Raw genomic sequence first — 14051 nt, forward strand, 5'->3', positions numbered from 1 at the left:
TTCTTTTGAGATGATTAAAATGCTCAATGAAAACGATTAGATAAATAATAATAATAATAATAATAATAATAATAATAATAATAATAATAATATCTAGTTGACTCACATTTCATTTACTTAACTTATGATAGGGTATCATATAACTGGTTAATACAGTAAAGTAGCCCTCTAGATCTGAATAATATTCGCCTGTAACTTAGTTATAACAACGATAAGGAATATGACTGAGACACTACGTGTGTTATTATTATTATTATTATTATTATTATTATTATTATTATTATTATTATTATTATTATTTTATTATTATTATTATTATTTCGGAAGGAGACCCTCTCGTAGGACATGTTTTGTTAAAAATGACTGCTGCTTCAGCACTATTAATCTTATAAAGAGTCTTCTCTATCTTTCTGATGACGGCTTTCTCGTTGTTGCTTAGACTGGCGAGCACGCACCAAAGGGCATGTAAATTCGGTTGAGTCATTTGATTTATTATTGCTCATACAATTCTCTCTCTCTCTCGTCTCTCTCTCTCTCTCTCTCTCTCTCTCTCTCTCTCGTCGCGTTAGGGAGAGAGAGAGAGAGAGAGAGAGAGAGAGAGAGAGAGAGAGGAGAGAGAGAATTGTATAAGCAATAATAAATCAAATGACTCAACCAAATTTTACCATGCCCTTTGGTGCGTTGCTCGTCCATCTAAGCAACAACGAGAAAGCCGTCATCAGAAAGATAGAGAAGACTCTTTATAAGATTAATAGTGCTGAGCAGCAGTCATTTTTAACAAAACATATTATTATTATTATTATTATTATTATGATTATTATTCATTATCATTATTAACGTAGCTGTTGTTTTAAAAACGTCGAGAAGAGCAGGTCTGTCTAAATCAATCTAGGTCATTGAAGAATTTTAATATATGAGAAAATAAGTTAAATTTCAGGAAATGCGTAGGAAATCTGAGAACGTCGTATTTCATGGTACCCATTTTGCTTGGTACAAATAAATAAGAAAATTCGTTATTGAAGGCGCTATGTTCTTAGCAGAATGACACAAAAATTGTGATATCATAGAGTGTTTTAAAGAATGGCTAGATTAACAATCTTCATGCCGTAGTTTTTTCTTTGTGGTGTGCTAAGAATTATTAGTCAGCCAGAAATCCAGTTATTAACTTGCATTTCAAAATAGTTAATATAAAGTGAGATTGTGTCGTTATTTATCTAGCCAAAGATAAGATACGTATGACATAAGCCTTCAGTAAACAATGATATGCCAACATTTTTTCAGAACGATGAATGACACAATATCAGTCTACGTTAAGATTTAAGGATTGTTTACCATTAGCCATAGTCACATGAGTACTTATAATTACAACATCCCTAAGTAGAATTATTTTTACTGTTATCGTTGTTATTTTTTATTGTTATTGCTACTGTTGTTGAAGGTTTCTTGTTACTCTTATTACCTACCGTGTTTTCATTGGAATCTGATTTGATCATCATAAATTAGTCAAGCCTCAGGCCAGGAAAGCCATTACTGCTTTAGGTAGAGGAGACGAAAAACCCTTAATGGGTCCAGGTAAAGTCATACCTCGCTGAGCCTTGATGAGCTCAAGAGCAACTGCCACGAAACGCTTCACTAATGTTGTTATGTGTTCTTATGAGTATGAATACCTATTACGAGTTACTGCTGGGGAGCCTGGCTATTCTTTTAAGTCAGTACGTAATTACGAGTAGCTGTTTTTTAATGAATAATTACATATTACATCATGAGTGGCTGCTGATTGTTTTTGTCTGTCAGGATAACGGCGGGGAAGAAGACTTTCTGAAAAATACAAGCAAGTCAATTGGTTCTCTAATGTTAAACTTATTTTTTTTATTCAACAGGAAAGCCGCCTTTCCACCAAGACATCACTAAATAAAAACAAGGGAGCCAGACTAGGTGAATTGTCATCATCATATCCTACGCTATGTGATATATTAGGAAGGTCGATACAAAGAAAAAATCTAAATTCTAAACGTTGCTAACCTTTGCATCTCAGTGAAACTGAAAGACAATTAGCAATTAGTATTACCGTAATAGGAAGATGAAAAACTAGAAATACTACGTATGGGAGTTGCTATAAAGTTTCAAGAGGAACTAAACAGGCAGATACGTTGTTAATTTTCCGCTCTAAGCATCGTAGATACACTTGGAGGTTGCTATAGCAGATTCACATCAACCATGCGTCTGATCTCTAGGCCAGTGCCTTACGACGCTCCTGATTGGATGTTGATAAACAGTGCCTTACTACGCTCCTGATTGGATGTCGATAAGTCAATCACAGGGCTGGAAACTCTCAGTCTCTCGAGAGAGTTCACATAGGCAGGATGTATGTTTCACCTCTCCTGAGGTACACGTCTTTCAAAAGTATCCCTCTGGAGAGGTGGAACATACATCCTGCCTATGTGAACGTTTGAGAGAGACTGAGAGTTTCCAGCCCTGTGATAGACTTATCAACATCCAATCAGGAACGTCGCATGGTTGATTTGAATCTGCTATAGCAACCTCCAAGTGTATCTACGATGCTTAGAGCGGAAAAATTAACAACGTATCTGCCTGTTTAGTTCCTCTTAAAATTTTATAGCAACTCCCATACGTAGTATTTCTAGTTTTTCATCTTCCTATTACGGTAATACTAATTGCTAATTGTCTTTCAGTTTCACTGAGATGCAAAGGTTAGCAACGTTTAGAATTTAGATTTTTTCTTTGCATCGACCTTCCTAATATATCACATAGCGTAGGATATGATGATGACAATTCACATAGTCTGGCTCCCTTGTTTTTAGCTAGTGATGTTTTGGTGGAAAGGCGGCTTTCCTGTTGAATAAAAAAAAAGTTTAACATTAGAGAACCAATTGACTTGCTTGTATTTTTCAGAAAGTCTTCTTCTTTCCCGCCGTTATCCTGACAGACAAAAACAATCAGCAGCCACTCATGATGTAATATGTATTCGTCCATTAAAACACAGCTACTCATAATTACGTACTGACTTAAAAGAATGGCCAGGCTCCCCTGCAGTAACTCGTAATAGGTATTCATACTCATAAGGACACATGGCAACATTAGTGAAGCGTTTCGTGGCAGTTGCTCTTGAGCTCATCAAGGCTCAGCGAGGTATGACTTTACCTGGACCCATTCATATTCTGCTATTCATATTCTGGTTTCTTTTATTGTATGTTCGTTTAGTTTTGTTTTGATGGTTGTTTGTATGGTTTTATTGCCAAGAAGTTTTCATATCATGCGACGACTATGGCAATTAACTAGTGTTATTTTAGTTATTATATCTTCAATTACTTTAAGGGTGATTGAAGAGATTAACTGAAAGGTGTCGTTGCTTGCATTAGTAATAAATTTTGCTGTTTGTATGGTTTTATTGCCAAGAAGTTTTCATATCAGCGTTTATTGTTATGCATTCATGCAACAACTTTGGCATTAACTATTGTTTTTAGTTTCATTATCACCATCCTTCAACTTACTTTAAGGGTCGCATTGAAGAGAACTTCAATACTGAAAGTAGTGTTGATAATGCAATTCGAATTGCTCAATTTCCCAGTATTCATTTACCTTTTAATTTGTCAGGTATTTACCATTTATTCATAGATGTTACTGGCAGAAATCATGGGACGGAATTAATTACGTAATGAAAAGAAGAGAGAGAGAGAGAGAGAGAGAGAGAGAGAGAGAGAGAGAGAGAGAGAGAGAGATAGAGAGAGAGAGGACCGCGAGAGAGAGAGAGAGAGAGAGAGAGAGAGAGAGAGAGAAAAGTACCTCTTAACGACGAGACAAGACAGGTGCGGAGAGAGAAAAAACGTTATTGACTTCGTCGCAGTGAGCCTGTGCCTCTGCAGACCTCCTATTCACCACATTTGTGATGAAAATCACCCGCCACTTCACCATAATTGGTTGAGAGTCGGAAATTTGCATGGCAGACACTCGAATCGTATTATTGCAAAGATGTCGCCGTGCGTTGCAATGCAATTGGATTTGCCTCCAAGGCTTTGAGCTTCAGTGATGCAGCAGCGGCGATGCGTTTTTTCGTCTACTTTTCGGTCCGAGAACTATCATTGTAACTCCATTCCCAGTTATAATGTCAGTGCTTAGGTTTTTATTCCTCTCTGGAATTGTACCTCGAATAACTTCAGCAACTTCGAATGTAGAGCTAAGAAATGAGAAACACAACAAGACTACTATAGGGTAACGAGAGTCCCGAATGCGTCCCTGTATCACTGCAGAATCACCATTAGAAAAACCCATCAGATGTTATCCTATCTTAGTCCTGTGGTTTGTTTGTTTGTTTGTATGGTCTTTTTACGTTGCATGGAATCACTGGTTATTCAGCAACGGGACCAACGGCTTTACGTGACTTCCGAACCACGTTGAGAGTGAACTTCTATCACCAGAAATACACATCTCTGACCCCTCAATGGAATGGCCGAGAATCGAACTCGCGGCCACCCAAGTGGCAGGCCAAGACCAAACCGATCACATCACTGAGGCACTTAGTCCTGTAGTGCCACTCATTTCTAAGCTCTACATTCTAAGTAGCTGAAGTTCTTCAATGAAAATATAAGCAATAGCAATACAATTCTACCTGGGAGCCGAGATATAATGACAGTATACCTCTGTCAGGAGAGTGTCATGTCTGATCATTTAACTATCCTTAATATCACAAAGGTAATAAAAAAAAGATATTCTACTGGTTCTTGTGTTGACTTTCCGCAAAGCAGTCTCGGTCACGCACTGAGGAAGAATCAATCTTTCGTGTTTTGTCGACTAAGTTATGACAGATATCGTGAGGGGCTGTCGACTGGCAGCTTTTTTTCTCACTCTCCTGGATAAGTAATGATTAAAGTGTGTGGCATATAAAGAGTGACCCCTGATTTAAGATACGTGTCACGGCTGTTATAATAAATTATCATGATATATTTTGCATTTTTATCAAACACTTTTTCCTGGAAATATCCATTCACTGGAAAAATGATCACAGTCCCCGTCAGTATTTGTGGAGATACCGTTCACTTATGATGAATCAATTGTAACAGAAGTTTAGAAAATGTAAATAATTTTGCACTGCCTAAAGTGGACCGCGGGAGGTGCACTAACGGCACTATCACCTCATGGATGGTTGTAAAAATACTTGTGACGTATTCAATTGATTGGAATATAAAATTTTGGCAAAAATCAAAGCGTTGGGACCTAGAAGGTTATTCAGAATCGAAGTGACCTATTAAACGGAAATCGTTAAAGCATATTAGTATATAATTTTTTTGATAAAAGAGACTTTGCCTCTCAAATCTTTATGTGGTCAAACCAGATTTTGCCAAACGACCTCCACTTTCCACTCCCCCATCCTCCCCACCACCACCACCGCCCCCACCCCGCACCATCCCGTGCCCAACGACCTCCTCTTCCCACCCCACCATCACCCCATTAAAAATGTCGAGCAACACTTTAACAAGAATTTGACTTCTGTATCTAAGAGTCTTTGTCTAATCTATAACTTAAGATTAGGCGGCCCCGCCCCGACAGCTGCCATGGATAATTGCCCTCTTTAGAAAAAAATCAGAAAAAACAACTATGGGAGATTAATTTTTTATTTGTTATCCTTTATGAATTATTCAATAAAACATGAATATTAAAAATTATCCTTTGAGGAGAATTATTCAATAATAATACACATATGTTAAAAAACAACATAGTTAAAATTGTAAATTTGTAAATTGTAAAAATATTGAAAATCAATTTTTCAAAGTACTAAAAATGTAGCATGTGGGTTACATATCTCAAAAAGTCCAACGCATGGCTCTTCTCGAAGTCTTGTACGATGTTTGCTATTCTGACACAAGATTCTAGATAACGCTTCCGTGCAGGCGGTGCTGGATGTCCTGCAAGCATTTGATTTATGGAGACGCTGGGTAGTGCCCACTCCCTCCTCAACACTTCAAGAAATTTCCATATACTTGGATGGAAGGAAGTCATGCTAGCTTGCATACGGTTATGCCATCCTTCCGACGAGTTGTTAGTACGAGGTAAATTTTCAACTACACGTTCATACATATTCCACTTGCTAACAGGGAAGTGTGGAGCTCGCCTGGTCTGTCAACTCTTTCTGCCAATATTCGAAGGAGTCTATGATAGGATCAGCCTCAGATGGCAAAGTCGCTTGCAGTGTCTCAAATGCTGCAATCACTTTATATAGCGGAACGATGCCAAAGCTGGAATCATACTTATTTACAAGGCAAAATGTGCGAGAGTTTGATATTGACTTTGGAGACCGTCATATTGCACCTTGCGTTATATGCTTTGTGATGAACTCTTCAATAGCACTCCCAGCAGCTTATTCATAGTCTATAAGGAAGGTCTTAGGTTTGAGCGTAGTATTGACAGCGAGCAGTTGTTGGAGAAAGTCTTGATAAATTGCTTGCTGTTTATTTGGTAACAGAGAATAAACGCAAAGAATAACTCGTTCCGAAGTAAAACAATGAATAGTGCCCAGTTGGTAAAACAGGTCGGGTACAAACTGAAACGTCCCACCTCCATACCAATTATTTGAATGGTTCAGTAGGCTGATGTTTATAGATGAGGAAAGCACAAGGATGCGCTGCTCATTCGATCCATAAAGCAGGAAATCTTCACCATTCTCCGTCATCTTGCACTCGGATGGAATGACCATTCAGTTAGGTTTGACAGAATGGGATAAGGGATAATTGTTTGTATGGCGTTTTTACATTGTATGGAAACAGTGGTTATTCATCAACTGGACCAACGGCTTTAGGTGACTTCCGAACCACGTCGAGAGTGAACTTCTATCACCAGAAATACACATCTCTCACACCTCAAAGAACTCTCGGCCACTGAGATGGCAGGCCGAGACCATACCGATCACGCCACTGAGGCGCTGGGATGAGGGATGAGGAAAGACAGACCGCTTGTTAGTAGCGCCTTATTGCACGTCGAATGTGTCTTACAGGTGGTAGTTGAGTTAAGGCACCATTTGATATTGACTGAATTGTTTGGGTAATGATTTGCTGTGCAGCTTCCTGGGTGCTAATAGCTTAACTCTTAATTTCCTGTCGTACAAACAAGACTTCTTGGCGGCATACCTACGTCAACAGCAAGGGTGTGATCATTTGCATTGCCAATTACTGTATCTTCACAAACTTAAACTCTGGCTTTACGTTGCATTACCGACGTTTCTCACATTCATAAGATATACCATTATTCCCCGATTAAGATATACCATTATTCCCCAATTCTTTCTGCTTCACATAATGTAACCATCATAAACTTCATTTTACCACGTTCGCTTTGGACGAACTCCATATTGGGCAATTGAATTTACTCTAATTTAAGAGAGGTGTAGATGTAGCTACATTGATCAGGTCAAGATTAAATTCTGACTAGACATTAGCTTTTTGCTACATACTATGTTAATTATTTTTACAGACATTTGTTTAACTTGACAGCAATTATGTAATTGGCAATAATTTCTTCGGAAATAGTTTATTTATGGATGAAACTAGGAACTAATATAACTTTTTGAAACTTGTGTGATGGGGGGCCAATTGTCGAAGGTTCAGTTCTCCTAGAACACTTATATTTAGCCACGTAGCTTAAGACCTTGTCCATGGAAGTGTAGCTGACCATCACATTATCAAATTTTCATAGCAATGAATGAAAATTTCTTTGTACTATCTTCATGAAACAAATTATTTGATATCTAGTATTACTTTCTAATTACATATTGCTCTAAAATAGTACAATTACGTAATTTACAAAAAAAATTTCTCCCAATACATTTAACGGCGCTCTTGGTATTGTGACATTTAATTATTAGTATGGAGTCAGATTTTAGCTCATTGTCCAACAAGTTAGTTAAGGGCATTTGGGTCGTCACAACCAATACCCAAACCACATTTTCATTTTAAGTGTTGAACAAATGAAAACTAAACATGAGGATGGATTGCATCAATTTACGTTTAAATACTGATAAAGGCCTTTCACATGTTCTTTCATTCACATATGAACACTTTATTTATATAGATTTTTGGCATCATGCCAAGCACTGGGGACATGACAACTGTTAAACAGTCTGGTACGTTTTTAAACTAAGTTTTTATCTTCAACATCCGTAATTATATGAATGATAAACCAGATCTCCATTACCTTATTTTCCCCTATAAAAATACCGAGGAAGTAGTCATCAAGAACTGAAAACTAGAGATCTATTATTTATGATACACAAGCAAGTGGTAGGTCTACAATGCACAATATCCGAGGAACCTAATTAACACACCTATCAGGATTTTAATGAGAAGCGCAGCATGGAAAATTTAGAAATTAAATTAACAGAAGCCTACATCTATCTACACATTTCCTTGAATTCTAGTTCCTCCAGTAAGTTGTGCCACAGAAAAATAACGGCAGCAAAAAATGTTCTTGCCACAATTACTCGGCAACTCCGTAAGAGAACGTTAACACTGAAATTTCTTGAGACAGGAACGATATATATTACTTTTAACGATTAAAAACATTAAGTCTCTCCAATCAATTCCCAAAAAAGGTTATTCCCCTGAAAACTTGATACCGTCTGGAGTAATATTATCTTGTACATTTTGTACCATATTATGCATTAAGGATGTATAACAAATATACATACTTTACAACGCTACTCTGCTTCTGACGCCATTTCAAAGTTTAAAATTTTCACTATACATACAACCCACTAAAAATTTGTATAAGAATTCTTGGAAAATTTACTATTCTGAAAATCGCCAAAATGAAAACTAAGATAACCCACATACTATGATCAAAGTCGTATTCTAAAAATAAAAAGAAATAAACACCTTTGAAGTTTCAAGAAATCAGAAAAGTTAATGAAAACGCCAAACTTTAAAGCAACGAAGTTGTGTAATGCGAGCTCTTATTAAGGAGGAAGTAAATTATTGATGATTTTTTGCCACCAACCAACATCAGACAGACTACATCAACAGCTCTTACCTTAGTATACTGCATTTCAAAATGTTGGCTACATTGGTACACGCATTAACTGCCTGATGACCTTTTAAACATCACAGGCGCTTTATAGTAAATACGGTCAAACACCCGATTGCCATGAATAGCTCGGCAAACACTGACGTTCATTACAGCATTGCATTCATTTAATTAATGGGTACCAACAACTGCATCCAACTCTCACCCTCATTACGTTAATGCATAATTCACATACTCAAAAGCATTGTTGATGGATACCATTGGAAACTCTAGCCTTATGGATAGAAATCCAAACTCACTGCCTATATTCGTGAACAGTTCCACGACGCACTGTTCAAGGAAGCATTGCTGATCCCGTTTTGTTATGAACAGCCCCACAAAGAATTGAACTTATTCAAGGATAGTATGATGTCTCAGTGATCATGAACAGCACCATAATCAGTGTGCAGGTAGTACCATTTACTCCAAGACCGAACTTCTGTTAAATAAATTAAGTTTACAACGGACATAGGTGGTATCACAAAATTGCCAGTATTCGTGGGATTCATAAAACTCATTGTCAGTGTTCATGAGTAACATTACGAGCCCATTGCTAGGGTTCATTAGAATCAAACTTAATGCCTGTGTTTCTGAGTAACAAACTCATTACTGGAGTACATAGTCACTGGTCTTATCCCATAACCAGGCTCTTAATACAAAAATCTCCGTTCTCAGTGTTCCATAGACACCCAAGTACAACAAAGGCTTATAGATAAAAACTGAACATGAATTTATTTTAAAAATTATTAATTGATATTAAGTACTAATACTTAGAGAACAATACTTTACGATAATACATAATAAAGTGACAACAGCAAGTTCTGGATTCTTTATAACATCTAAATCATGCATAGACATATCTAGTCGAGAAATTATGTCTAAGTACGCTTAACTCCTGTAAATCCAAGAATCTTCTAATGCAGCGTCCATTATCTAATGCAGCTTCTAGTATCTCCCACAGTAGGAAAAACTATCCTCTCTTCATGAGAGATCTCTTAAACATTAGCAAAGTAAATGACAAGACAGTACAGCAGTCTTTGTTAGGGCAGTTACAACATAGTATCACATGCAGAAACTCGCGTAGGTGGGCACAAACCTACGCACCAACGTTAACAAACTCAAAAAAAAGTCTTCCCACTCTTCTCTCGCTTTCTTCCGTTATAAGAGCGTAAAAGCCTACCGATGCGTCGTTAAAAGTTCAGGAGCCCAGCTATTCTAATAATCTTGCCGCCACATTTTAAACCATTACATGGTCACGACAGAACCATAATACATCGAAGACCATCTCCTTTAACGTCGTAATTATAGATACTACAATGCAATGCCGAAGTAAGTAACGCGGCAAAGCTCTCGAGACTTCTGGTCAGTAACTGCCCACCGGTACCAGGCGGCCGGGCCAGCCACTCACCAAGCTCCCACCACGCCTGCGATAAAGACCCTCGTCCGAAAAGGAGAAGACACGGAAGTTAAACAAGCAATTCTCAGTGATTAAAATCAGCTTAGGTAGTTACATAAAGTTACACATATGAGAAACACATTGCCTGTACTCAGTAACAACCACATTGCCTATCTCCCTGTGTTCGAGTAACAAACCCATTGTCTGTTTTCATTAAGTAACAAACCCATCTCCTGCATTCATTGAGTAACAAAAGCCATTGCCTGCATTCATAGAGTAACAAACCCATTCTCTACATTTATAGAGTAACAAACCCATTGTCTGCATTCATTGAGTAAAACCAACTGCTTGCATTCATTGCCTGCATTCATTCAATAACAAACCCGTTGCCTGTATGAATATTCTTAGAGTAACTAACTATGTTAGCGGAAAGCATAAACACACTGCTATGAGTAACCTATTAGTATCAAAACTCTCCAACATGAACCCCATTTGACTAACCCCACTCATAGTAAATAGATATTCAAATTATTCCAAGCAAAAAAATATCCAAGACTTAAAATTTTCATACTTTCAACTAAAACGAAAAGTAACTTTCGCTTACCTGTTAACAGTAACCGAGATTTAAGTTACCGGCAAACTTCATAAAACTAATTCCATCTGGTAACAGCAGGAATCCAAACACCACTCTGAACATAACCCTACCTGGGGAAAACTCTGGACATAACCCTATCTGGGGAAAACTCTGGACATAACCCTATCTGGGGAAAACCCTGGACATAACCCTATCTGGGGAAAACTGCACGGTTCTGAGGTGCAGAGATTAGCTATCGGCTAAGCAAGTTCGAATCCTCTGAAAATTCTGTCAAGTCTAGTGCAAACTTTACACTTACAAATTTAAGATCGGGCCAAACCTTGATCAATGTTAACAAAAAAGCATTTTGAATTAACCCAACCACAAACTTGACCCACTTTCAGCAAGCTAAAATTCTAATATACGAAGACATCAGACCTGAGCATAATTTTATTTTTTTTAATGCTGAATATTGCCGTTTGATGGCGTATGCAATCTTAAACTAAAATCTTACGGAACTTCTGTAAACTTAACTGAGTGGGAGGTAGCCAAGCACATTTTAACACCAATTACCTATTGAACTGAAAGAATACTTGGCAATGTATCAATAAGTCTACTTACCACCTAAAATAAATAGTTTGATTAGTTGGCTTGTTAACCACCCAAGAAAACTGCATAGTAGGTCTAACGACCAACTATGCAGAACAAGGGTGTCTCCTCCACCCCTCCAGGGGCGCTGCCCCCAAAGGGGAGGAGGATAAAGTATATATTGTTCAAGAACAAACAAATTAACTGGAAATTAAGAAAATTAATTTAAGGCAAAGTTTAAGAATAAACTACATTTAATTAATCTATAAATTAAATTTATAACTTTTAAAAGGTTTATCAAGAAAGAGCATATACAATTTTGAAACAGTAAATAATTACAAAATTAACAAATTTATGATTAAACAAAAAAATTAACAAATTTATGACAAATTAAACTAAAATATTTTAAAAATTTGTAAATTAAATCTATAAAAATTTAAACAAAAAAATTACCTAAACTTACCGTAACAAAAACCTCCAGCATACCTGTTGCTAAAGAGAGCAGCTATATCATGCGTGAAGCTTTTACCATTTGAACAGGAACTCAACGCCAAACTCGTACCAAAGACGTCCTGAAAAAAAAGACACAGCTTTAGGGATGTGCGAAACTTTCCTCTAAATCCACTAATGTGGGAGTTTACTCACGTCAGATAATGGATAAAAAAAACAGAAATAGGTATAGACGGTGCTATATATTTGTCAAACATTTGCAGAGATTAAACACGCAGCATGATTCGAAAATCCATAAACAATTATACAGTATTTATAGTCAGTAAAGTTCCAGTGTTACCTTGTAGGACCCCGGGGTTTATTATAACTTGACCAGCGAATGGACAACAATCGATGGAAATCTCAAGCGCCAACTGCCGTCTACTATGTAGTCGCGTGATAAACTGTTCTTTCGCAAACATTACACAACACGACTAATTACGCTACGATAAATTAAGGAGTAATCGCCAACCCTGAAGGAGAAAGATGATCAGATCACTTAACAAAAATCACGACGTGATGACTGACGATTCAAACGTCCGAATTTGAATGATGTTGTCGCTTGCCAAGGACTCTAAAGTAATAGTAGTGCCTTGCTTCTTGGAACATGACCGAATGCGATCTATGGATATCCTTGAAATCGCTAATTTTGAAAGCATTATTTTATTTCTTAATTATTGTACTTGCCTTTCATTGAAGTTTTAAATATAGCATATGATGAATAGATTCCAGAACGTAACTCTTAGCTTATATTAGGACTCACGAAATGAACTGTAGTGTAAACCTGGTGCATATTTGTTTTCATCACTTTAATGAAATATCTTTTAATTCGCGTGGATATATTTTTATAACAGTATATAGTGAAATATTCTGTATGTTCGTATTTACGTTATATATATATATATATATATATATATATATATTTATATGTATATATACATACATATATTACATATATTAATGAACTATCGCTAAAGCATGCGATATTTCATGTAGTCATAAAGCTTTTTCACACCACCTCAGGGTCACTTGACCCTGAGGAGGTGTGAAAATACACGAAAGCGTTCGGTCAATTCTTTTCATTCCTTCCTCCAGCTTTAAGACTATATATATATATATATATATATATATGTATATATATATATATATATATATATATATATATATATATAATATATATATATATATATATATATATATATATATATATATATATATATAGGTATGTGTGAATCATATAATTGGATACATTACATAAAACTTGCTACACTGGTATTTGAAAATACCAATATAAGACAGATTGGAAGCCTTTTAAAAGCAAGGAGTTTCTATTTATCCTCTTTCATGCTCCTAGGAATTTAAAGTGATTAACTAGTTTTGGGGTATTTTCTATATATATTAATGAACCAATGAAACCAATAAAGTCCACCATCGCCAGGCTAGGAGTACCACTTATCAGACAAGTGAATTTGAGCTGTATGTGCAGACAATGCTCTTGCCATCTACCCACTGAACTTAAAATAATGAACTCGCTCTTTTTTCATACTGTTGCTAATGACCCAGATTTGTGTAAACCTGTTGTTCGAACTTGTTCGTTGATTATAGTCTTGAGAGGTCGTGATACTGTGTTAGGAATTTATCAAGCGGTTCCAATTGTCAAATTAGGTTTTAATTTGATATAAATACTTTAGTTTTTCTTATATTAATCTTAAGTTAAGGTCTAGCGCTTAGACTTGACTCCTGGTACCAGTCTCTATTCTAATAGACAAAATACGATACACTTTACAGCAGAGCTTTAGAGTGCCTTGAACAAACAATGAATTGTTATTGTTTAAAAATTTGTTGTTAATTCGGTAGTTGATTAATCAGGTTTTGAGTCAATATTAGTTCTTTAAAGTTAATATTATTTCACCAGTAATTAGCCTGATGCATGGA

General features: G+C 36.4%; 1 long non-coding RNA gene across 1 annotated transcript; it reads right to left on the minus strand.

Annotated features, from left to right (window-relative positions):
• Positions 1 to 8297: 8297 nt before the first annotated feature.
• On the minus strand, positions 8298 to 12634 carry LOC135220935 (uncharacterized). Its single transcript, XR_010315829.1, has 3 exons — positions 12418 to 12634; positions 12091 to 12199; positions 8298 to 10493 (listed from the first exon to the last, which is right to left on the minus strand). It is a non-coding gene; the product is annotated as an uncharacterized LOC135220935 (long non-coding RNA).
• Positions 12635 to 14051: the final 1417 nt, after the last annotated feature.

This window comes from Macrobrachium nipponense, chromosome 20, assembly GCF_015104395.2.
Source record: "Macrobrachium nipponense isolate FS-2020 chromosome 20, ASM1510439v2, whole genome shotgun sequence".
In the NCBI taxonomy this organism is placed as follows: Eukaryota; Metazoa; Arthropoda; class Malacostraca; order Decapoda; family Palaemonidae; genus Macrobrachium; species Macrobrachium nipponense.